Source organism: Equus quagga, chromosome 16, assembly GCF_021613505.1.
Source record: "Equus quagga isolate Etosha38 chromosome 16, UCLA_HA_Equagga_1.0, whole genome shotgun sequence".
NCBI classification, from domain to species: domain Eukaryota; kingdom Metazoa; phylum Chordata; class Mammalia; order Perissodactyla; family Equidae; genus Equus; species Equus quagga.
Window position 1 is genome coordinate 21,439,308 of NC_060282.1, and position 25,301 is coordinate 21,464,608.

General features: G+C 40.0%; 1 long non-coding RNA gene across 2 annotated transcripts in view; it reads left to right on the forward strand.

The window, feature by feature from the left end:
* The first annotated feature begins 579 nt into the window (after window positions 1-579).
* The window catches only part of LOC124227789 (uncharacterized), a 47,139-nt gene continuing 22,417 nt past the window's right edge, over window positions 580-25,301 (forward strand). For both annotated transcript variants that reach the window (XR_006885557.1, XR_006885556.1), the window contains exons 1-2: window positions 580-713; window positions 6,317-6,446. This is a non-coding gene — a long non-coding RNA (uncharacterized LOC124227789). The remainder of the gene's footprint in view (window positions 714-6,316; window positions 6,447-25,301) is intronic.

The following is a 25,301-nucleotide window of genomic DNA, read 5'->3' on the forward strand; positions in this document are numbered from 1 at the left end:
GAAGCATTCTCATTTTAGAATAGAGATAATAACTCCTTAAGTTTCTGTGTCATACACTTGACATTTCACTTTTTCCAAAAGTCTGTCCTTTACACTGTTGTGCAATTTCAATATGATATATGATATTCATCAAAACTTTCCTTACCCATGTATCCAGCAATTAGTCATTTAATATGCCAGACACTCTCCTGGATGTCAAGGAAACCAAGATGTATAAGACAAGGCTCCTTCTCTTGAGGAGCTCTCACTAAATGGAGGAGACAGGCAGATCAACACAATAATATTCGTATCTACTAAATACTGAGTACACACTTTCTCCATTTTGTATGCATTTTCTCACTTAATCCTTACATGGACCTTCCAAGGTAGGCTGAGAAAGTCAAGAGTGCAATTGGTCCAAGGCCACTCCACTAATAAGAGCTGAGTTAGGACTTAAATTTAGGACTGCCTAATTCCAGAGCTCACCATATCACACTATGATACAATATGTTAAGTGCTTTAATCTAGACCTGAACAGAGGACACAGGGTATTAGAGAGGAGAGAGAGAGTAATTTTTCCATGGGCAGAGAAAGGAAGTTCTGTGTGCATTTATGCACTCATATGTATGAGTTGGAGAAGGCTTCATAGAAGAGAAGATATTTTAGCTGTGGAGAGGAGTTAAACTCACAGAACAGTTGGTTAAGGTCCCAGAGGAATACAAGAGCTGGAAAAGGTGAGTTAAAAGTAATTAGCTATTGGGGCTGGCCCCGTGGCCGAGTGGTTAAGTCCGTGCGCTCCGCAGCCGGCGGCCCAGTATTTCGTTGGTTCGAATCCTGGGCGCTGACATGGCACTGCTCATCAGGCCACGCTGAGGTGGTGTCCCACATGCCACAACTAGAAGGACCCACAATGAAGAATATACAACTATGTACCGGGGGGGAGGGGGTCTTTGGGGAGAAAAAAGGAAAAAAATAAAAGCAATTAGCTATTGCTGGAGAATTAGCTACATATAAGGGAGTGGTTGTCTCTCTGATAGGAAACTTGTACTTTGCCTTATTGGCAATGGCATTTTAAGTAGTAAAATGACGGTTGGACTTGAATTTATATAAAAGACCATTAGTTATTTACAAAGGATTATTTGGAAGGAGAAAGACTAGAAGCAAAGACATAACCCAGACAAGAACAAATAAGGCTTTGAACTAGGAAAGTATTGTTGAGGCTGGAGAAGGAGTCACTAAGAAAGATATTTAAAAGAACAAGTCAATAGAATTTATGAATTGAATGTGAGCACGGGTGTAGGGTGAGTCCAAGGTTATAGTTTGCCAATCTGTTGAATTTAGCCCTGTAGCACAGGCTTATTTCTGCAACTTCCTTGGGTGGCTAATTTTACGGAGGACTCACTTACTACATGTCAGATATCATTTTAAGCAATTACAACAAACCCATGTGGTTTATACTGTCATTATTTCTATTTTATAGCTGTAGAAAGTGAGGAACAGAAAGATTAAATAATTTTCCCAAGGATATAGACCTATACTAATGGAAACTGTGAGGCTCTTCCCAGATTCCCTTCAGGATCAGAACATATTCCCCTAATGGCTAGCAGCGCTGCTGACTGACAGCCCTCAGCTCTCAGCCCTGCTAGGAGAAGAGAGTCACAGTGCCCAAAGTCATGACACCCTTTCCATGGGCAGCCTACAACCAATGATTGTTGATGCAGGTTACAAAGGCATGGCCTCCTCTCCCCAGCTTCAGATAACTCTGAAAGCGCATCCCAGCTTTAGACATCCCCATGAGGTATGCTTTGATTCGACTTCTCTTTTTGCCCAATCCTGATTCCTTCCCAAACCCCCATGGTGTTGATCTCAAAAACATTCCTTAATAAACGTCCTACAAACTAACCTTCATTTCAGAGTCTTCTCCCTGAGGACTCCCTTCTGAATAGCCTCCAAGCGGCAGAGCTAGCATTTGAACTCAGATTGGTTGTAATAGCCGTGGTTTTAAACACTTTTCTATATAGTTCTGCAAAATCAAAGACCCCAGGGCAATGTCCAGCACTGCAAAAAATGATTCACAAATGGACAAGTTACAACTTCTACTTTTTGTATTAGTTCATGATGCAGAACAGTCATTCAGTAAAAATATACTTGAAATGAAAAAAAGAGAACTGAGAAGATGTTGAACCAGGTACTGCCAAAATCAAGGGAGAAAAGCAAGAACTAGTCAACCACATCAACTACTAAAGGAAGAATAAATGAGATAAGGACTAAAAAGTGTTCAATGGCTTTGGCAATGGGAAGGTTTGAACAATCTAAGTGAGTTTTGTTGACATGGTATAATGCAGGCATAAACTACATTCCTGTGTTACAGGAAGAATAGGAGCTTAGAATGTAAAGAGGAGGAGTGATTGTAAACTCTGCTGTCAAGGAGCTTGACTTTGAAAGGAACCAGGATGGAGTATTGATGTTTTCTAACGTTGCCCATCTGTCAAGGTTGAGTTGGGTCCATGTCTGCCGCGTACATACAGGGAACCTAGAGTAATACGGCTTGCAATAAATCTTAAGTAAACATCTGAGCCTCTGTGAACACCCATTCGCATCACATCTTCTCCTTTCTCAAGAACTGGAGGTTCCATAAAGTGAATTCTCAAATCCCACACTGTGATGTGGTCAAGCCGCGCGCTTAGTCACTTTGTGCCATGTGTCCTCACTGTCGATTTTTTGGAAGCCAGAGTTTCCCCTAACATCTTGCCCTGCCATTACACTATGAAGAACACCAGGAACTGTTTCAGGTAAGAAGTTCCTGACCTAGGCCACAAGGGGTGGGTGGCCCAGAGGCATTAACCACAGAAAGTGTTTCCCACGAACCCACAGAGCACAGAATCCATGTTTAAAATGCTGGTGTTTCTCTGTGCTTGTTTATCCTCAGCAGACTGCCATACCGAGCATTATGTAATAGAGGCAATAGCAGCCGAAACTTTAAAAAATAATCTCTGTGGTAAATTTGAAAGCAAATGTTGAATACTGGAACATTTCAGATTTTCCACTCAGTGGATTGAATCGCTGGATACTTTAGTATCACTTTCTCTCCATTTAGCTATGGAAAGCAAAGATAAAATGCATAACTTCACAGTGTATTGCAACATTCTGGAAGGAATAGACCATAGACTTGAGCTAGAGACCAAGCTCTTTAAAATGGTACTATGCAGATGCAAATATGTGTTACTGCAATTGTATGAATAGCTTACAGAAAGTGGGATCTTTTTGTTAGTTACAATAATCCAGGTAAAGTCCCAGGTCACTGTAACTGGGTTGAGAGATTACGTGTTGATGGTCTTGTCCAGACCTCTTGTGACTTAAAAAAGAGTAGTGTGAAAACTTGTAATTGATAAATTATAAATCCTTCCTCAGTTTCTCTTTGAACCATTGTAGCAGGTTTAACTTTTATTATACTCAATTTGGGAGCAAGGAACTTCATATTATTCTCTTTCAGTAGATCAGATGGCCTGTTCTGAACCTCCATGTTTCTGGGAAAAGTGAGACAATGCAAGCAGACTTCAGTATGATACCTCCTCACTTTATTGTCATACAAGAACAGTGGAGGTCTCATGTCATCTAGAACATTCAGTGAAAGACCCTCTGCCCACTACTCTTAAAGGCAGGAGGCTGCATATCATTACAGACGTGTGTCTATGTGCGTGCATGCATATGTGTGCGCACATGCATTTGTGTGTCCATGTGTATATGCATGTGTGTGTGTTGGGGAGGTGGTTTTACCCTGAGGCCTGGACCTTGACACTCAGTGTGCGGCATCCCGAGATGCTCCACGCAGCCATTGCCATCTGAAGTCACACTCATAACCTAGGCTCCACAAGGGGTCCCACCGCTAGAGAAAACCAGTAAAATGTCATCTGCCCCAATCTCTGGGGAAGCTCTAAAAATAAGAAAAACAGTTTTTCCTAGTTGGTTTCACTTTCACCTTTCCCAATTCTTGAATCCTTTCTTCATAAAAGGAGAGACCAAAGGTCCCCAAGGATATTCTAGCCATGGGTGAGAAATAACTATAGTTAACCATCAACTTTGTCTTGTTAAAAACTAATGCTACTACCCTCTACCCAAACAGAAGCATGGAAACATAAAGTTTAAAACACTTTCTTGGAATGGAAACCTGAAAAACTGAGAACAAAGTATATTTAATGTCTGAACTGTACTACATACTTTCACCTTCCAGCCCTTATCACACTGGCATGTGAGTCTGTTTCTGACAAGTGAGACTGTCCAGAAGAATATGCATGGATGTGAGGTTTTGACCTGCATCGCCTGACTCTGGACAGAAGCAGCTAAAGCATAGGACTGTCACTCACTCTTCTAAAACAAAAGCAGCAACAAAAATGCTGCTTTTGCCTCTTAAAAAGCTATTCCTCTGATTCCAAAGGATGGTATATAATTGCAGCTTTCACCAAATGTGTTAACATCAAACAAGGTGATTGAAAGACGAATACAGAATGAGCTGGTGCTTTTGCTGTAAGACTTAATAATTGAGATGTATTCTAACAGAAACAACATCATTGTTTTATTTCACTAAATGTTATCTACTCTTTCCACATTACTAAAATTTAAAACCAGACTGTTTTCCAATTTTCATAGAAAGCCCAAAGAGAGAACTAAGCTGAGCAGTGAACATGTTTAGAAACTGGAAGTTTAAAACAAATCTTTGGAACATTTATAATCTCAGTTTTAGTTCTGTTCATTAAATTCTATTACACCATTTCTCTTTTATAACTCACTCTCTTTTGTTTTTTCCATTCAAAAGTACTCTGTGCCAGGCTTTGTGCTTCTCTCTAAAGCTTTCCTTGGAAGTACCACCTTCAAAAATATCTGATCAGGAGCCAGCCCTGATGGCCTAGTGGTTAAAGTTTGGCATGCTTTGCTTTGGCGGCCCAGGTTCAATTCCTGGGTGCTGAACCACACCACTCATCAGTAGTCATGCTGTGGCAGTGGCTCACGTGGAAGAACTAAAAGGACTTACAACCAGAATATACAACTACGTACTGGGGCTTTGGGGAGGGGAAAAAAAAGAAAGAGAAAATAAAAAACGTATCTGGCCAAGAATATCATCCATTTATTCTTTCTACAAATGTGATAGACAAATGAAATGAATAGACATAAATCCTTGCATTCTTGGAATTTATATTTGGGGAAATGGATGGAAAATACACAACAAGTAGGCAGAATAAATAAATTATATGGTTTCTTACATGGTGATAAATGCTAAAGAAAAAATACAGCAGGGTCAGCAATATTGGGAAGCAGGAAGCGTGGGGGTGCTGTTTGCAGTTTTAAACAAGGTATTTCAGGTGAGCTTTATTGAGACAGTGATATTTAAGCAAAGGCTTGAAGCAGGTCAAAGTACAGCCAGGTGTGTGTCTGAGGAAGCGCATGGATTACTGCAGCTACCTCCAGCAGAGCAAGTGGCTGGTGCAAAGACCCTCAAGCAAAAGGTGACTATTGAGTAGACGGAGGGTCAAGGCATCCAGAGTGAGAGACAGAAGACTAATAGGGGATGATGTCAGAGAGATAGAAGTGGGGTATGGAGGGCCTCCTGGGCATTTTCAGGGTTTGGTGTTTACTCTGAGTGGGATGGAAGCCATTGGAGAGTTTTCAACAGAAGAACGACACAACCCTACTTACATTTTAAAAGGATTACTCTCACTGCTGAGTTGAGGATAGACAGAAGAGGTGGCCACAGAGGGAGAGCTAGTTAGGGAGCTACTGCAAAGATCCAGGCAAGAGGTGATTGTCATTCATACAACAGTGGACAAAGAGGAGTTGGTAAAAAGTGCTCACTTGGTCACTTTCTAAATCTATTTTGAAGGAAGAGCCAACAAGAGATTGGATGTGGGGTCTGAAAAAGTGGCTAACCTTTTCCAATGTCATTATGCTGCATGAATGATAAATTTTTCTTTTATGTCTTTCCCACTTTGAGCAGTTTCTTTTTCTTAGTGTTGAAATGATTTTTATGTAACGCTAACATTTCACCTATATTTTTCTATCTTTGCTGTTTCATCCATCACAGATTTAGCAAGTCAAAAAAAAAAAGGTTTACGGGGCACAGCTACTTGACCATGGGAGTGGCCTGCCTCTCTAAAAGAGGGTGCTTATAGTCTCTTTGTTTTTCATTTGCTCTCCTTAAAAAAACAGGCCAGTGTTTAAACTGTCAGAGAGCAAATAGAACCCATACTTGCTTCACAACTTATGTAACTGATTTAATTTACTTTTGACAATTCCATCACAGATCTGACAGTTACAATTTTTGTTTTTCCCCTGAAACATCAAGATATTACTTTTGGATGTTGCTGCGAGAGAGCTGAGAGGAATCTTGGCATTTGTGCAAGATGATTGCCGGAGGGAGGAATACCAACCATGAAATGGTCTTGCCAATTTTTGTCCCAGAGCCAGCTTTACAGGTAATGATGATATTATCTACCAAGTGTATAGATTGCTTCTCAGTTGACTGCCCTATTTTACATACATTAACCTATATAATCCTCACAGTAAACCTGTGAGTTATGTGTTATCGGCTGCATTGTGCAGAGGAGCATATTGTCTCAAGGAAGTGAATTGACTTCCCCAGGTCATACCACTGACAAATGACAGAGCCAGGCTCAAAACTGGGTTCAGAATTTAATCCCAATCATAGTTCTACTAGGGGATCTAGGCATGTCCCTCTTTGTTGCAATTGATGGATCTGGAAAGAGAAGGTGGACCATAAATGAACATTGTTTTATTTCACAGTCTTGCTAAGGATGGGTCTTCCCAAGAACAAAAAAAGGTGGTGGAGTTCAACAAGTTTATAGCATCTCTAAAGCTTGACCTGAAATGAGGATGCAGGCAGGATAAAACACTGCCTATTCCATTTCCCTCCAGAGGAAAGTCTTCAACCTCTACCAGCTCCAGCAAGAGTAATGCCTCCCAGCCCCTATGCTTTGATTGTAGAGGATGTTCATTCCCTGCCCCTAACCGGCATCAGAGAATCCCTGTCTTAGATGTAACTGCTCCTGTAGTTCATCTATACAGGAAGTAGCATTCTACGATGAACGAGAGGACCTGTTCATGAAGTCTGCAGTGCTACGAAGCCCTTTAAGAAACGTTAAGCCCTGTTAGTATAAATCTGACAAAAATTTGATACATGTCTCCTTTACAGCCTAGAAGAATGACAAGTCACCATCTGCCTTTCCACAAAATAATATTAATGGGGTTAACACCATGGATTTAAATGGAGGCAGCTTCTCAAATTAGGGAAATAGAAGGCATGAAATTCACTATCAGAAGTTTATTGATTTTTCCAATTAACACTGAAAGTTTGCTCCTTAAAATTTTGCTTACTGGCTCAGAAATGCAGTGTGCCAGTGGATAATAACGGATATGAAGTGCTATATTCCATACATCATTCACGATGTCAAAATGACCGATAATGAGCAAGTTCTAGTTGTTTAAACATTCCTCAGCTAAAGTAGCATCATTAGAAAAGATAAAGATTGCACAGCACGAAATTCTTGTGCATTTTTAATGATTCTAGCTTAAACATCCAAAAAATCTATTTCTAGGTGAACTTAATTTAAATATAATAAAGAGAGGATTATTTTTTTATGAAGGACTAGGCACTTTTTAAAAAGTGAAATTTAATTAAGTACAATTTTAAGTACTGATTCAAGATTAACAAGCAGGACATTTTAAGTTGCTTATAATGAAAAAGTGAAAAGAATCCTCACCAATTCACTGATATATGTGCCCATGGTAACTCCGGTAAACATAGAGATTCTATGCTCACTTAGCTACTTCTTGTATTTCCATTACTCAATACACGTCTTCAAGGTGCTAGGTTCATCCATAACTGAAGAGATGCTACTAAACTTGACTCTTAAACACAACCTTAGAATTCAATACCTAATATTTAGCAACTTGTAGTAGGTATCTGTGTGCATTGCTTAGGTAAATAGTTACAAAACAAACCTGGAAACTGTTTCTCTAGTTTTTGGAAAGGTTAAAAACCTCCCAAATGTTTATTTGAGTAGGAAATATTTTATTGATGTATTTCAAGCACCTAAAGCAGTAGCTGGTAAACAGTTGGGCTCTCCATAAATGTTTATCGAATGTTGGTTAAATGAATAGATGTTCTGTCTTTCAATCATTTCAGCAAATGTGAATGTTAGCCCTATGCCAAGCTATATGCTAGTTTTTAGGAAAAGCAGAATGAGGCCAAAGAACCAGAGACCCAGTTCACAACCTTAAGTAGCTAGTGACTTATTAGGAGAGAATAAAAAGAAGAAAGAAGAAAGCCAGGCTATGAGTGAGCACTGTGTGATCATAGAAGAGAAAGCTACTGCCTGCCTGGGGAGGTCAGACAGGATTCGAAGAGGATAGGACACTTGATCTGGATCTTGTGAGAGAGACATACTGAGGAATGAGTGAAACCTCACACAATCAATGAAAAATCTGTTTACTTTTTTTTTCTTCAAAAGTCAATCCTTATCACTCTTTAAGAAGTCAGGTAATGTCACACTGAAATTTTAATGGGGCTGTTTAGCTTTTTCAGTTGTTTGTTTATTGGGATAGGCCTTCAAATGAATAACATGTATTAAGTGCCAAGCACTGTCTGTGCCCGATGTTGGGCGTTCATCAGTCTATGAGACAGCACAATCCCAGCCCTAGAGGATTCCCATTCTAGTGTGTCATCGGAGCGTGAGGCAGAGACCTCTTCACTTGGTCTGTGGGCTGGGAAGACCTCCTGCAGGAAAGCACTTCGCAGCTGAGACTTGACGAATGAAAGGAGGGAAAAACAAGAGAGGTGGAACGGAGGGAAGGACATTCCAGGCAGAGGGAAGATCATGTGTGAAACCACCCACTCCAGAGACCAATTTCTTGAGAGTCTTTAAAATGATTGGCTTCAAGAGCAAATGGAAAATAGGGTTTCCTGTCACTCCTCTCCCACTGCACCTTCTGCTTGGCGGACCCTTCCGTACAGCCTGCACTGACAGGCAACAGAGAATACGGGCTTTCAGTTTTCCGGTATTCTCCTCCCACTGACCCTGAAGTTGCAAGCCACAGGTTTCTTGGAACTGTGAATATTGTTTGAACTCCAGCTAAAACTGGAGATGTGTTTTGAGTCACATTATGCAAGCATATTTATACCATCTGTTTATGACACTTACAGGTGGACACTATGATTCATTACACATACAGCATACTAAAGATAGAAGCCTGGAAAATCCTGAGCCCTGGGGAGTCATTGGGGACGGGGCAGTATGCAGAAGGAGAAGGTAGTAGGAACCTTTTCTTAGAATTTTGTAGCTTTTCAAATAAAATCCTTACCTTGATGAAAATGTTTTTGAAAGTATTTCATAAAATGGATTTGGTAGATGAGGATGGACAAAAAGGAGTGGCAAAATATGTACTACTATGAGCAGTTTGGGAATATTTTCCTTTTCTGTGGAGGGGAGGGTGTGTGTACACATGTGTGCATGTGTTAAAGAACCAGAAAATATTTGCTAACTATGGGGTCAGAAGCAAGTTCTTTCCAAGTCAGAAAGAAAGATTCAGGTCTAAGCCAGTTACTTCTTTCTCCTATGTAATGTTTCTGTGTCATTTGGACTTTATGTTTTGTGTTCCTTATCTTCAAATACAGGTAATTCCTTGCTTTTTTTAAAAAAAAAAAATCACATTAGGACCCTTTGGTGACAATATACACAGACCTAAAAATCAAGCTACAAGATGTATCTATCCTTTTGTTTCCAGAAACTATTCCCCTATCCACAAATTAGGAATGCTACCACCACGAGCTAAGACTGGTATCTCTCCATTCTCTATGTTTAGCTAAACGTGGAAACTTTGAACAGCCTCATAAATAACAATAACTTTTAAAGTAGTTTCAATAAGCTAGTATCTCAAAGTCAAGCTGTCTGATGGAGACCCTTCCCCTTGGGGTAGCAGAAACATCCAAAAGAGTCAAGGGAGAAAGAGCTCGGTGCTGTATTCAATTAGTTGAGAAACCATCAAGATAAATAAGGCGATACCTTCAAGAACACACAAAAAAGGAGGCAGTGAAGTAGAACAGATTAAAAGAAAAAGGAGAAGTCGGCTGGAGCTAAGTGACCCCAGGGGTTGAGAATAATTTCTTCTTCAGGACAATTTTAGTAGAGGTCTCCTAGCAAAATGGCTCAGTGGAAACGATTTCTTTTCATGTCTGTGGGGAACTGATGAAGTTTGCAGGAAACACAGGCAGTTTAATTCCAAACAGTGTACAGTAGGTCAGTTAGAGGGAGCAACTTTAGAAATCTTTGGTCCCCTCCTAGCATACCAATGCCTGGAAAAGTCCCAATGATCATGAGGAAAGCCATTTACGTCTTAGGAATAGGAGATAGTCCAGGAGAAAAGCTCATGAACTCTGTGCCAACTCAAGATGGCTTTCATGGAATTCTCAGCCTTCTTAAACTGACAGCTGATAATGGTCCTCTCACAAAATTATTTTTAGTCATAAGATGTTCAATAACTATTTACTGAGTCCTGCTATGTGCCAGGATTTCTGTCAGACTGAAGGAATGTCAAGATACAGGAGGTCTCTGACTTCGAAAGAGAGTGAGAAAAAAAACCACTAGATATTTATGTAGTTATTAACCTAAAAACACAGAAGTATGAATATAGTGCTGTGGAATCCCTAAAAGGATAGCTGTATCTGGAAGAAACAATATATAAGAGAGCAATCTCCAAAACGCTAATCTCAGTGAGAAGTTTTGTGAATACGCTGGACGTGTTCCCTCAACCACTGCACATGTCGCCGTGAAAGATGCGACAAATCAACCACTGCACTCATTCCCACAGTTTCAGCCTCAGAATCCTTCTTAACACCGTTGATTACAACCAATAAGTAAGAGCTGGTATGGAACCTACTTGCTAATCTGGCTCTCCACAAATGTAAGGAATTGTTATTAGTACGTTTTAAGAACAAGTACCAACCTAAACAGCCCATTGTCAAAGGGTGTCAGTTGGACAGATTATTTAAAGAGCACAGGACCAGGAATAAGATGATCCAAATTCGAGCTAGCTTTATGATTGTGGTTAAACCTTTTCCATCAAAGCTTCTTCCTTTATCAGAAATGGGAAAATATGGCCTACCTGAGAAGATTCTGGAAGTGTTAAATGTTAAGTATAATGTTCAGTTATATACTTGAGTACTTTGAAAACTGAAGTGCTAAACAAGGTGCGGGTTATCATGATAATGTTCCTCATTATCCTCTTCGTATTATTGTTTTAACTAATCTTTCCATAGTATTCTGGGAACTCTCCCACAGCCCAACCCAATCCCCACCCCCACCTTGCAAAATCCAGCATAAATATGTTAAAATGAAAATCAAAGGTATTCTTAAAAGGGAAAAGAAGTTTAAAAATAGGGAAGAGGGAAGTGATGGAGAGTTCCTGAGCAATAATGTAGTGGTTAGGAGGAAGGGCCCGGAGACCAGATTACATGGGTTTGAATTTTACATCTGTCACTAGCTGTGTGACCTTGGGCAAGTTACTTAACCTCTCTGGCCTCAGTTTCCTCATCTGTAAAATGAGGTTAATAATAGAACCTGTTTCATAACAATGCTGTGAGGCCTGAAGGAAATAATATGAGTAAAGCCTGTAGAACAGTGCCCATAACATAGTACACAATAACTGTAAGATATGTTTTTATTAACTAAAGAGACATTTATTGAGTATCTGCTATGTGCCAGATCCTTGGCACTGTGAAACTGTTTTCCCCAACTCCTACCAAACCGCCAGATTTGTTCGATTCAGGGTGAACATCCCAATATGCTGAACCCAAGGACAGTCTGTGTTTCTTATCAAAAAGTTTTCTTGCTGTGGGGAAAAGATCAAGACCCTGTAAAAGTCTGTGATGTTAAAGATGTCTTAAAATGCTGTGTAAGAAAGATATCAACTTTCCTTTTCTTCTTTCCTTCTCTCCTTCCTTCTTTCCTTCCTTCCTTTCTTCCTTCCTTCCCTCCTTCCTTCCTCCCTCTCTCTCTCCTTCCTTCCTTCCTATAATATTCTTTGAGTTCATTATGCATTAGATGCTATGCTAGAAATCTCAAAATTTTGTATTATAATGAATCCCTCAGAAATGTAAGTAACTTTGATATTGCCCATAAATCCACTGAGTCTGTTGAAGACTAATTCATCCTGTGAAAGTGATGGAATTGATTCATTGCAATAAAGCATTAAAGGTTAGTTTCTTAAATTCTAGGGTCCCTGAAACAGTGGCCTCCAAACTTGTTTGAATATTCACCTTTATTAGTAAGAAAAAATTTTGAGGATTCATCTCCAATATAGGCACAATATTAATTTATAAATTACATAGAAGAACTACTATAATAATAAATATATTATTTATTAAAAGACACTAACAAGGGAACATTTTTAAAAATGAGACAGAATAAATAGATACTATATAATAAGAAATAAGTAGTATTGCTTATTTTGTACCCGAGTGTCTTGCCCTGTGCATACCTCTCAGTGGCTTGCCATATACATACCTCTGGAGTTCTCACCCCTCATATAGAAGGCATCTCTTCTATGGGGTTTATATAGGTTCAAAAAAAAAAAACCTGTAGAAGAAAAATATATAGCTATAAAATGAAAATAATGTTTTTTTAATGAGGCCAGCATCTTGTGAAATAATTGGTATTTTTTACTCTCTGTGAAGCCAAATAAGACTTCACTGAAAGTAAAATATACCTCAAAAGTTCCTCAAAAGAATGCAAGGCATTTTCTTGTGAGGCATTGTCTTTTAATGAAGAGTTGCTAAAAGAACTCAGAAGCTGGGGCCGGCCCGTGGCCCAGTGGTTAAGTTCGCACACTCCACTTCGGCGGCCCAGGGTTTTGCTGGCTTGGATCCTAGGCGTGGACATGGCACCGCTCATCAGGTCATGGTGAGGCGGCATCCCACATGCCACAGCCAGAGGCACTCACGACTAGAATATACAACTACGTACTGGGGGCTTTGGAGAGAAGAAGAAGAAAGGAAAAAAAAAGGAAAATTGGCAACAGATGTTAGCTCATGTGCCAATCTTTAAAAAAAAAAAAGAATACCATCCCATGTGGTGGTGCTTGAAAAAAAAAGAACTTGGCAGTAGAACATAATGGTGAAGCTCAAAGTCTCTGGAGTCACATTTTTTGGATTTTGATTTTGACTCCACCACTCCCTAGTATCGTGTCCTTGAACACGTTGCTTGGACTTTTTGTGCCTCAGTTTCTTCATGTGTGAAAGGTAGAATGATAGTATGCCTAGATCATAAGGTGGTTGTAAGGATTAGATAACTCAGCACATACTGTGTGTTCTAGGGTTAGTTATTATCGTTAACTTCAGTAAAGACAGCATTAAGAAGCTGAGCTTTCTTTGCTTCATTTCTAAGTTGTTAAACCGCTTTCCAACCATCAGGAGCCAAAGCACAGTCTTCTTGAAGTGACTCTAATCCTTAATCCCCAGATAAGCAGATCAGTGGTGATTTACCCAGCTTCCCAAAGGAATGGAGCAGGAAACAAAAGGCAGACCCCCATTTGTGCTGTGCCTACGAATCTGTCACGTCTGTAGGCTTTATTCTAACTTCCCACACAATCCATCACGGGGGGAAGGGGATTTGCACAGGAGGGTCTGAGCCAGTGGTCCTGTCCTCCCTCCCTCACCTGTCTCTGTCTGTGGGGTTTTATCAAAGTGAATCTCAAAGGTGAATTTTATGGGCAAATGTTGGCAGGAGCATGTTGGCATGGCACCGCTCATCAGGCCATGCTGAGGTGGCGTCCCATACAGCACAACCAGAGGCAATCACAACTAGAATATACAACTATGTCCTGGGGGGCTTTGGTGAGGAGAAGAAGAAGAGATCAGGGTATGAAAGGCACCCGCCTGCCTAAAAGAAAATTGGAACAGTGTATGCGCTTGTGTTCAATACTTCCAAGTTAGTACTCAATGAGTTTGCTAATTGTATTTGCTAATTTCAGTCATGTCTCTTTACTCTTGCTTAATGGAAGGAAGGAAGGAAGAAAGAAACTGCTATTGACCACCTATTAAGTGCCAGGTACTGTGCTAAATAAAATATGCATATTCATTCTCATTGAATCATTACAATGATCAGATGGGGCAGGTATCATCATCACTGTTTTACACATGAGGAAACTGAGGCTTGGAAGGTTTAAGTCACATTCTCAAGTTTACAAGATATTACGAGGCGTAGCCAGGATTCATTACCTAGGTGTGTCAGAATCTAGGTCATCACACACACCTGTCTTACTGTCACCCATGAGACACACACCAGCATCCTGAACAGCCAGGTTCCTGGAGTGATCATCCCACTGTTTATTCTCTAGGAGCATCTCCCCAAATAAATGTGGATCTTTGAGCTATCACGGACCCAAAACTTAAGCACAAGCTGAATCCCAACAGCAAAAATTTACCCTTTTGATGATGATTCTGTCAAGTTAGTCCTTCCCTGATCCTATAGTGCTACATTTACTAAATTACTCATTTTCATGAAACCAGGATTGAAGAATACTACCCCTCCCCAACAAAATATGGGAACTAGGAATTTAAGGAGAGGATGGTGTTCTGGGACTTTCCAGCCTTCACAGTCATCTGAATTCCCAGATTAGCTCTTTCTTATCTCTCTCCACTCACTGCTTGAAATTAATTGGAGTCACGCTTGTTATAAAAGTGTCTTTCCAGAGAGTTCCCAGTTTGAAAAAAATCCTTGTGTTCCACAATTCACTTAAATTCAGTTGTTTGGGTCTTAAACTGCATTTTTCCATAGGATTCATGTTCTTGACTTAGCTGCCAAAGACTCTGACCTGCAATATAGCTGAAATGTACTTAGTACCATTCCAGTAAAATGTAAATAATAGATTTGAATAAGAAATGTTTATTTCTTGTAATAACTAAAATTATGATAAATATGATAATTATAATCCCAACCTTTTACCAGGCTCAGGGTTTAACACAATTTCATGAAAATCCATCAGAGCATCATATCCCATTTTTATACATGAGAAACCTTCCTGAGCCAGATTAAGTAATTAACCAAAAGGCACATGGTGAATTATCAGGATTTGAACTCAGATCGGTACTGTTTCATGTTCTGGTTGCTCAGTCTCTCTGAATTTTTACTTAATAAAGTACTGGCATCAGAGACAGGAGATTCAATTTCACTTCCAGGCCTGTTGCTAGGTGGTTGTAAGGATTAGATAGTTCCTTAGCACATACTGTGTGTTGTAGGGTTAGTCATTATCATTAACTTTAACAAAGACAGCATTAAGAAGCTAAGCTTTCTTTGCTTCATTTCTAAGTTAGGCTTTGGGCAAGTCCTCCGACTTCCCTGAATTTCACTAGTAAGTTGAACAGTTTGGACAAATGGTCTTTTTTTTTTTTTTTTTTTAAAGATTTTATTTTTTCCTTTTTCTCCCCAAAGCCCCCCGGTACATAGTTGTGTATTCTTTGTTGTGGGTTCTTCTAGCTGTGGCATGTGGGACGCTGCCTCAGCGTGGTCTGATGAGCAGTGCCATGTCCGCGCCCAGGATTCGAACTAACAAAACACTGGGCCGCCTGCAGCGGAGCGCGCGAACTTAACCACTCAGCCACAGGGCCAGCCCCTGGACAAATGGTCTTTTAATTCCAGGCCAACTAAGACCCCCAGAAATAAATTTCTCATCGCCTCTAGCAGCCCTTTACCATTGTTCCATGGCTGGAATTTTTAGAAAGTTTCTCTTTCCTGGTCAATCAAAATATACCCCCCAATAATTTCTAAACATTTTTGTCCTAAAATCCAACAAAATAATTTTATATGTCCTTCCCCATCCATCTATCTGATCAATAAATATGTAATATAGTACCAGCATTGGGAAATCTAAAGAAGTTACAGTCAAAGGAGTGGAAATGAAATGCGACAATTAGAATTAAATATTCATTTATTTAATATAGTTACATCTGGAGTCCAGGAGGAACATAGAGGAATCCTATTCTGTCTTGGGTATGTTAGTTATGATATGTTAGGCTACCCTGATGTGGAAAGAAAGCCTGACATCTCAGTGGCTTAACACAAAGAACGTTTATTTTTCACTCAAGTAAAGTCTAATGTGGTTTGTTGATATTCATGGACAACTCTCCTCCAAGTGATGAACCAGAAACCAGGCTGCTCCGTCTTATAGTTTTGCCATCTTTAATCCTCCACTTCTAACTGCATAGACAGAGATAGATGGAGGATGGAAATTGATGCATATAATTTTATGGCTAGGGCTGTAAATCACTTATATCATCTCTGCCCACATTTCCCTGGCTGGAACTCAGTCGCATTGTCCCAGCTACATGCAATGCTGACTGGGAAATGTATTCTTTCAGTACTTCCAGAAATCAAATTGTTTGGTGAACAAATTGCATTATATTTCCTTTTGGAACTCAGGGGAGTTTACATAGTAGAGTTACAAACAAATTAAGATTTGAAAAATGAGCAGAAATTTTACAGGTGATAAATCTGATGGAGGTACTGGGATAAAAAGAAATTCCTGAGCAAAGATCCAGACAGAGCCAAAGATCCAGGAAGAGCTTGTTACATCCAGAGAGCAGCATACACTATATAAATATTTATTGGGTTCACACCATGTGTCAGTCCCTTTGCTGTAATTATTTTGGTAAGGTTGTTTAAAGTGGATGTCTTAGACAGAGTTTCCTCCAAAACAGTTCCTGAGACAAACTCTTAAGTGAAGATAGTGTATTTGGAAAGTGACCACAAAAAGCAGACACGATGGACAGGGGAAAGTGAAACAGAAAAGGGAGATAAGCCTCTATAAGCATGCGTTGTCTAGCTGGCCCTGATACAGGCAACTGTTGCTTGAGCCTGAGAGTCATTATTGGTCGCTTATGAAATGTGTCTCAAACTGCTCTAAGAGAATTTGAAGTTGCACACAAGAGATATCCAACATCATCTGCTTCCAGTACCATCCACCTCTTACACTTCTTACATCCATTTGTGCCTTCCATTAGTCTGATTCATCACCAAGTCCCCTTCAAAGTGCTAGCCAGTTATTAAAAGTGGACTGGTGGGACTAGCTCCAGTTCCTCCTGCTATACCTGGTCCTGAGGCACATATTTCAAATTCATTCTCTCGCTCCTACACTACCTATTATGGAGTGAATGTTTGTGTCCCCCCAAAATTCACACATTGATGCCCTAGCCCTCAATGTGACTGTATTTCGACATAGAGCCTTTACAAAGTAGTCAAGGAAAGGCCATGTGAACACACAGCAAGAAGGATGCCATTTGCAAGCCAGGAAAAGAGCTCCCACCAGAAACCAAATCAGTCAGCACCTTGATCTTGGACTTCTCAGCTTCCGGAACTGTTAGAAATAAATTTCTGTTGTTTAAGCCATCCGATCTATGGTGTTTTGTTATGGCAGCCCAAGAAGACTAATACATTACCCATTTAATATTTTCTTCTTCCTTAGCTAGCACTTTGGCTGGTCTAGTAATCTTCGCTAGTGGTCTAGGCTGCTTACCTAGTGAGATGGCCTGGAACTTCAATCCTGGGGGCTTTGGACTCATGCCTTTGTCAAGTCATGGTTGTTATCCTTGCCCAGTCACCATTTTCACTGGGTGTAGAACTAGCAAGACATTTCCAAGTGAATTCCCTGACTTATTCCTCTCCAACACATAGCAGCAACCCTTCTCCTCCTGACAATCATGATCAATTACCCACAGCGGTACTGTAATCATTTCCTTGTTTGTGGGTCCACTAGTATGAAGAATCCAGAGTGACTAAATGGTAGTCCTAGCTTCCAATAGAGTGGAACTCTTCCTTTGGAGGTTATCTCTTCATGAAAACAGGACCTCAAGTCCAGCAGAGGTTAAGCACAAAATTTTACAAGTGGGTCTCAGACAGTGTTGATAAGAGTGCCTAATTTTACGTAAACCCCTTGGTTCATGAATCTATGTATTTTACGTATTAGGGATCCAGCACCATCTTTTGACCATTGACTCTGAGCATTTACTCTGCTCTGAAGATAGTGCTGCAACTCTAAGTTCAATATTACCAAGCTGGTACATTAATTGAGTTTTTAATAAGCCTGTCCACTATTCTGTTACGTCAGTTGCTTCTTGATGGTGGGCTGTATAATAAGTCAAGTAGTTTTCATGACTACGATGGTATTTCAGGAACTGTATAAGCCCCCACATTGTGGTGCTGGTGATGGCACTGCAGACAGAAAAGGAAAACTCATATCTTTCCATATAACAATGCCAGCAAGGATAAATCATCTCTCCCTCCACCGTAGAAGAAGTTTGATGTAATCGACTGGCCACTAAGTGACTGACTGGTTTCATTGAGAGAGAGTACGATTACAAGGGCTCAACACTGATCTCTGCTGCTTACAGATTGGGTATTTAGCCATAGCAGTACCTAGATCAGCCTTGGAAAGAGGCATCCCATGTTATTGAGTCCAGGCATATAGCCTCTATCTCTGCCACTGTGGCCACTTAATTCATGAGCCCATTGTGCCAGCATTGGGCTGTCATAAAGTGAGGCTGACTGTCATCTTCTCCAATTATTATTGAGTATCTCTTCTCTGGTTCACACTCTTTTCATGGTTTGAGTCTACTACCATAGGTCCATCAATATGAAACCTACACAGACTTCCTTTTTGCCCTTCTTATCTTACTCATTCTAAGTTCCTGACCAATAGACAAGCTATTTTCTAAAGGCCACAAATCCAAACAAATTCATACCTCAAGCCAGTTCTCCCTCCACACATTTGAGCAAAATAAGTGTTTTACTCACAACTCTGTCCACTGGGAGGATTTTCGACCAATCTCATTTAGGAATACCTATACTTGGTCTGTGTTGTGGCAGCAGTCTTTTTAAACTATTGTCAATATAATGCACCAACACCAAAATATTCATTAATGTGGCAGTACTCAGTCTTTGTGAAGTTCATTTCTTATCCTCTGGCTCTGGCTCACATGTCTCTTACAGGAATATTTATATTTCTGGCTACTTGATGCTCTCAAGGTCCAACTCTACAGAAATATCCAAAACAGTGTGATATGAAGAGGAATCTTCATGATTAAGAGAGCTCTATGCCAATCAAATGCTCGAGTTACCACATAACCCAATTTCCCTGCCACACATACTTCAGCACAATCTAATCTGATAGTCTTAATAATTATTGAGCTATATAGCTTAATAGTTATTATTTAAGCTATAAGCATGCTACTGCATGCCAAAGATTATTACCACCCACTTCCTAAGAGTAATAAGAGTTTTATTCCTTTCTGATCTATGAGTAATCCAGCTTTAAAATTGCATCACAAGAGCCTGTTTTATATGAACATTCCTAGTAACTGCAGTCTTTCATATTTCTTTGAAAGCAGCTTCAGTCAAAGGCTTACACAAAGGTAATTTATTTGGGAAGTAATCTCTTGAATCAAGAATTATGGAAAGAGGGAGTAAAAAAGGAAAAGAGAGAAAAATAAATAAATGTGAATTGTTGAGTTGGTACATGCGACACGTGTTCAAACCTCCATGCAATAGAAAGAGGTCTATAAAATATATCTGAACTGTTGGCCCAGGCTTTTACCCACCCTGTACACCAAGGTGGTTCCATGTGTGTGAACCTCCCACTCTTTTGGGTTGTCCAAGTTTGATGGTGAAAGGCTTCGTCAGAGAGACCCATGTTTTGATGACAGATATGCCCCAGGGAAAGATGAATTATGTGGCTTCAGGACAGGTGAGGCATTTTCAGAATGCACCTGAGTGAAGCCAGATAAGTTATACATAGAACTGGTCATGGTAACACGACCGTTATTGAAATAAGAGATAACGTTGGAGATTTGACATGGTACACCAGAAATATCTGAGGCAGTATAATGTGGAAAAGATTGAGCAAAATTAGGCTTGACACTTACACAGAGGCCCGATGCCAAGGATATTTCTATGTGATGAAAGTTATTTCAGATTTCATCCCTTAGTAGATGTCTTTGAAGGATTTTGAGCATGGAAAATATATGCTCATATTTGCACGCTAGAACAATAAAGACAAGTTTGTAGGCAGTGTGAAAGGTGTTGAAACTAGCAGTAAAAAGACCAACAAATAAGACTATTTTCAGTAAAATCCTGAGATGTGATGATAGTTAAAATCCAGGCAGTAAGAATATAGAGAAAAGGCTCACTCAAAAGCTATTTTGGAGAAAGAGTCAATTGACTGGGTTTGAGTTATCCAAGGAGAGTATAGGAGAGAGAGGAATCTAGGATTACTCTGAGGTGAGAAATTGGGTGACTTGATTGTGTCATACACAAGTTAGAAACAGGCTAGGAAAAAGTTGGCTAGTGTGAGTGAAGCCTTGGCTACAGAGTTCACTTTGGGCAGGTAGAGTTTGGAGAATCGGTCGGAAATTTGGATGTATATATTCAGGAGTGATTTGAGAATATCCATGTGGAGCTCAAGAAAGAGACCTGGGCTGGATAGAGTGGGAATTAGTAGCATACAGGTGGTATGCTGAGAGAAATAAAAACAACAGCCTCAGAAAGATTGCTGCTCAATCATGGGGTTCTCCCCAGGGTGGTTCTGGGAAGCTCTAAGAGAAAAGGGGGAAGATTGAAATTGAAGCAATATAAGCCCATGACACTAGCGAAGGTGACTTAGGATTCATGGGGTCATAGTTGTTGGGGTTTTTTCCTTAATCCTATAGTTGGAGTAGCTAGAATAGATGGTGGACATCACTACTGAACTATTGCCTCATTTGGAGGAAACTATTTCCCTAGGGGTCAAAACAGTTCTCCGCACTTAGATTTCCTGTAAATAACAACAACAGCTAACCACTTTTGAGTGCTTAATATATCAGGTATTGTTTGAGTCTAGAGCATCCCAAAAACTATGCCACTTGATGAGGATGGGTTATAGTTAGGTTAGACACATGTCCTGGTTTGCCTAGTAAAATTCCAGTTTGTGCCTTATATGCCAATCCCAGTATTATTATTATCATACCAAATTTCACTCTCAGAAGTGTCCATATCTGCATGATAAATTGTATGGTCATCCTCGTTATAAATATGCTGATATATTGATCTCCTCAGGGAGGCTAGCCAGCTTAGCATAGTTGAGAACCCCTAGCTAGTTTCCTCTGGCCTCATCCATTTGTTTCAGTGAGCTAGGTGAATACTACAATTTTCTATGTGTGTTGAGATGTGAAAAGAGTATAGAGAACCTGGGCAACTTGCTTGGATTATTATCCTAATTTTAGGGATAAGGATATGGGTTAAGTGGCACAACCAAGATCAAATAAGAAGAGAGATGATAAAATTTCCAGATCTCTCTAAATCATCCCACACTGCTTTCCAAGCATCCTTCTATAAAATGCACATCCAGTTAATTCATCCTATGCTCGGTGATGCCAATCACGGATTAATTCTGCTTATGCTGAAATCATTTTGTGATGATGACATCAGAAAGTATTCACCTGTTAAGACTGTATCAAAAAGAAGTTGTTTCTGAAAAGAGTTGTACCATTCAGGGCCCAACCAAGTATTTAAGAGGAGACTTAAAAACCAGTGAACGAGAACCTGATACAGAGTATAATTTGTTCTGCACACAATCTCCATCTATACGGCTCCTGACATTGAATCTTCAAGTCACATTGAAATACAGCTTTCTTGTTAAGCATGATCTTAAAGTCATCTGACTTAGAAGATTTACAAAAAGCAGTTGAAAAATATCATCTGGTAAAGACTTAGACTTCTCTCTATTATAATTGGTCACACAAAGAGTTCTTCCCAAATATTTACCTATACATTTCAGTTCCTAAAACTAGTTATGATATTCAGCCAGAATATTTCTCTTTGCAAAGTACAAATTCAGTTGGAACTAAGTCAATGAAGAGAAAATTAAATCAAACATGATTATGTAAAGAACTTTCTTACCCTGACTTGTCCAAGGTTACTCAGTTACTAAGTGGCAGAGTAGGAAATCAAAGCCAGGTGTAGATGAGTTCAAAAGCCCAGGGCTTTGAAATGATGTTCATAGCTGTCTTCAATGATTTATGCTACTCACCTGGATTCCCACCCTCATGAGACTTAATTCCTCAGAACTGACCCAATTCCCTTTTTTGAATTTCCCCTCTAACGACAGCTGCTTATTATTCCTGGACCTAATTTAATTGAATCTTTTTCTCAACATCATGAAAATTGCTGGTTCCTCAATCTCCTCTCTGTGCCTAATCTAAAACCATTAATCTATTTCTGGCTTCACTTTTCTATACTAGCCAGATAGTACGTTTTGGCCAATTATTTCAACAAAGCTTTGGCCAAATACTACGTGATTCCTGTTTTCTAGTCTACCTGGGTAAATTCCACCCACCCTTTTAATGGGATTCCTTTGTAAAGCAAGGTAATTGACCAGATAAACACTTATAGAGTCTTCAAGGCATTTGATCAGTAGAACAGAACATTCAAGCATTGTAAATAAAATGCCATCATCCAGAAAATCTGGTCTACATGATCCTATTTATTCTAGTCCATTAAGTAATGGTTAAATCTGTTTAACAGATGAGTCCTGACCCAACCCACGGTTGTTCAATTCCTTTTGAGAACAAATTATTTAATATATTTTTCTCTCTCTTTTTTTTTTTGAGGAAGATTAGCCCTGAGCTAACTATTGCCAGTCCTCCTCTTTTTGATGAGGAAGACTGGCCCTGAGCTAACATCCGTGTTAGCTTCCTCTACTTTGTATGTGGGACGCCTACCACAGCACGGCTTTTGCCAAGCGGTGCCATGTCTGCACCCGGGATCAGAATTGGCAAACCCCGGGCCGCCGAGAAGCAGAACGTGGGCACTTAACTGCTGCCGGCCCTGTAAGTTTCCATTTTTAAAAACTATAAGTGGTTAACTTTACTTCCTCCTTCAAATTTGTAAACAAATACATAAAACATAATATTAAATAACTCTTAACTACTTATAGAATTACTGTTTTGCCTGGTGCCTGGTAAAAGTGGAATAGAGAACCAGGTTTAGAGTTAGAGAAATTCAAATAATCAATAAGCTTTGTAAGGCCTACCAGTCAGGGAGCACTTGTTCAGTTCACAAGTATTTTTTGAGCACCCATTTATAAGCCTACTGCAGTCGCTGCTTCCCTTTTGCTGCTGTGTCATGACATGGCACTTGGTCCCTTACTTTGGACCACTACAGTCCACTATCTCTATGCAACAGTTTCGCTATGGCCAGAACCAGGGATTTCTGTCAAGGCAGTAGCTAAATCATGAGAGACCTTCTCCCTTCTCCGATTTACAACAGCGCTATTGGGCTTTAGCATTCAGGCAAAATTTAACCTACCTTGCTTCAGGACACCATTTGCTAATCATCAGACTTCATCTTTATTTCCTTTACTGTACTCTCGTCAGTTTGTGCTTTCTCTCCCTTCTTTCAATTTCCTACTCCTCATCTCCTTTCTAAACTTTTCTACTATGTTACCAAAATTTCCAATTCAATTATTAAAATCCACAACTTCATCGCCTAATGCATCCTATGCATTCTGATTTCAGTAAGATCTGATTCTACCCTTGGATGCCTGCACCCTGTAGCCCATTCACAAGGAAGCTCTTGATTCTCCCATATTCACTAAGGCTCAGGGTTTGCAGGGTTCTCCCCACCATCACAATGACGTCCAGACCATTACTCCTCCACTCTTTTGTTAACACCTTGTGTCCTATGTGAATTCACACATTTGAATTTCATGTGAACTGGCTGTGGTCTCCATCACTCCCCTGAATTCATGGTTGACTTCACCACCAGGCCCAGTGTCTTCCTCTCCACCACATTTCCTGCCATCATCCTTAATGAGCTCAACATTTTCATGTATTCATCACCTTGGCCTCTAAGTCATCTCAACAACCCGCTCATATGAACACCCATTCTGCCTGATAACTGGGCTATTTTGGAAATGTCCTATTATTCCAGTTCACTTACTCTTAATACACCCAATTAAGCAATTCCGTAAACTCATCCAGATTTCCATGCCTTTCTCTATCACTTTTTTTTTTTTCTAATATCCATCACCATATCCTACCTTCTTGGTGCTCCTTTTCCTGCGATCCCATGTTCAGAAACGTAGTCACTCCCTTGCAAACACTCTTAACTCTCCTTTCCCTCTCGCCCACTGCAATATTGTGATTTATAAGAAACATACACATCTGCTCATTCAGATGACCAAAATGTATTTCTCATATATATTTGGTCATCATCCATAGTTCCTGTCTCACAGCTCCTAAAACTCTTGAAAATTTCCTGAGAAATAAGAGCAATGGGAGCATCTTTTGTTAATACTATAATAATATTTGATCTCTTGTCCTCAGTTTCTGAAAACACTTCAGAGCCATAAAGGTGAAATATGTGTCTTGCTATTCATAACAAGCCCTTTTCCGCCACAATTGGGTTTATGTTAGTGAAGGTGACTTCTGGAAAGTGCCTAAGGATTCGAGCTTGTTGCAAGGGAACAAATCATGAAAAGAGTTCGAACTGTCCGTACCATCTCTGGATTTCTGTGGAGGGGAGGGAGGCTAGAGGTTGAATCAATCACCAACGGCCTGTGAGTTAATCAATCTTGGCCATGTAATGAAGCCTCCATAAAAACCCAAACGGAGGGGGTTCACAGAGCTTCCGGGTTGAGGAGCCAGAACTCTTCCAAGTTCCACTGTGCTGGGCCCCAAACTCCACAAGGACAGAAGCTCCTTCGTTAGGGACTTTGCCCTATGTATCTCTTCATCTGGCTGTTGATTCATATCCTTTAATGTTCTTTGTGATAAATCAATAATCTAGTGAATAAATTGGTTTTCTGAGTTTTGTGAGCTGTTCTAGCAAATTAATTGAACCCAAGGAATGAGTTGTGGGAACCCCTGATTTATTGCCAGTTGGTCAGAAGTACAGGTAACAAACTGCAATTGTGATTGGCATTCTGCATTGGAAGGGTCATTGATGCCTCCAATTTGTAGCCAGTCAGTTGTTCAGAAGCACAGGTAACAAACTGGTCTTGCAGTTGGTGTCTGAAGTGGAGGGCAGTCTTTTGGGATGGAGCCCTCTACCTGTAGAATCTGATGCTACCTCCGGTAGCTGGTACCAGAAGTGAGTTGAATTCTTGGGACACTTTGTTGGTGTCTAAGAATTGCTTGTTAGTGTGGGGAAGCCCACACGCACACACATTGGAACTGATGATCAGAACACCAAAAGACTTCCTTACTCTGCCATTTTTGCCTAGTGAAA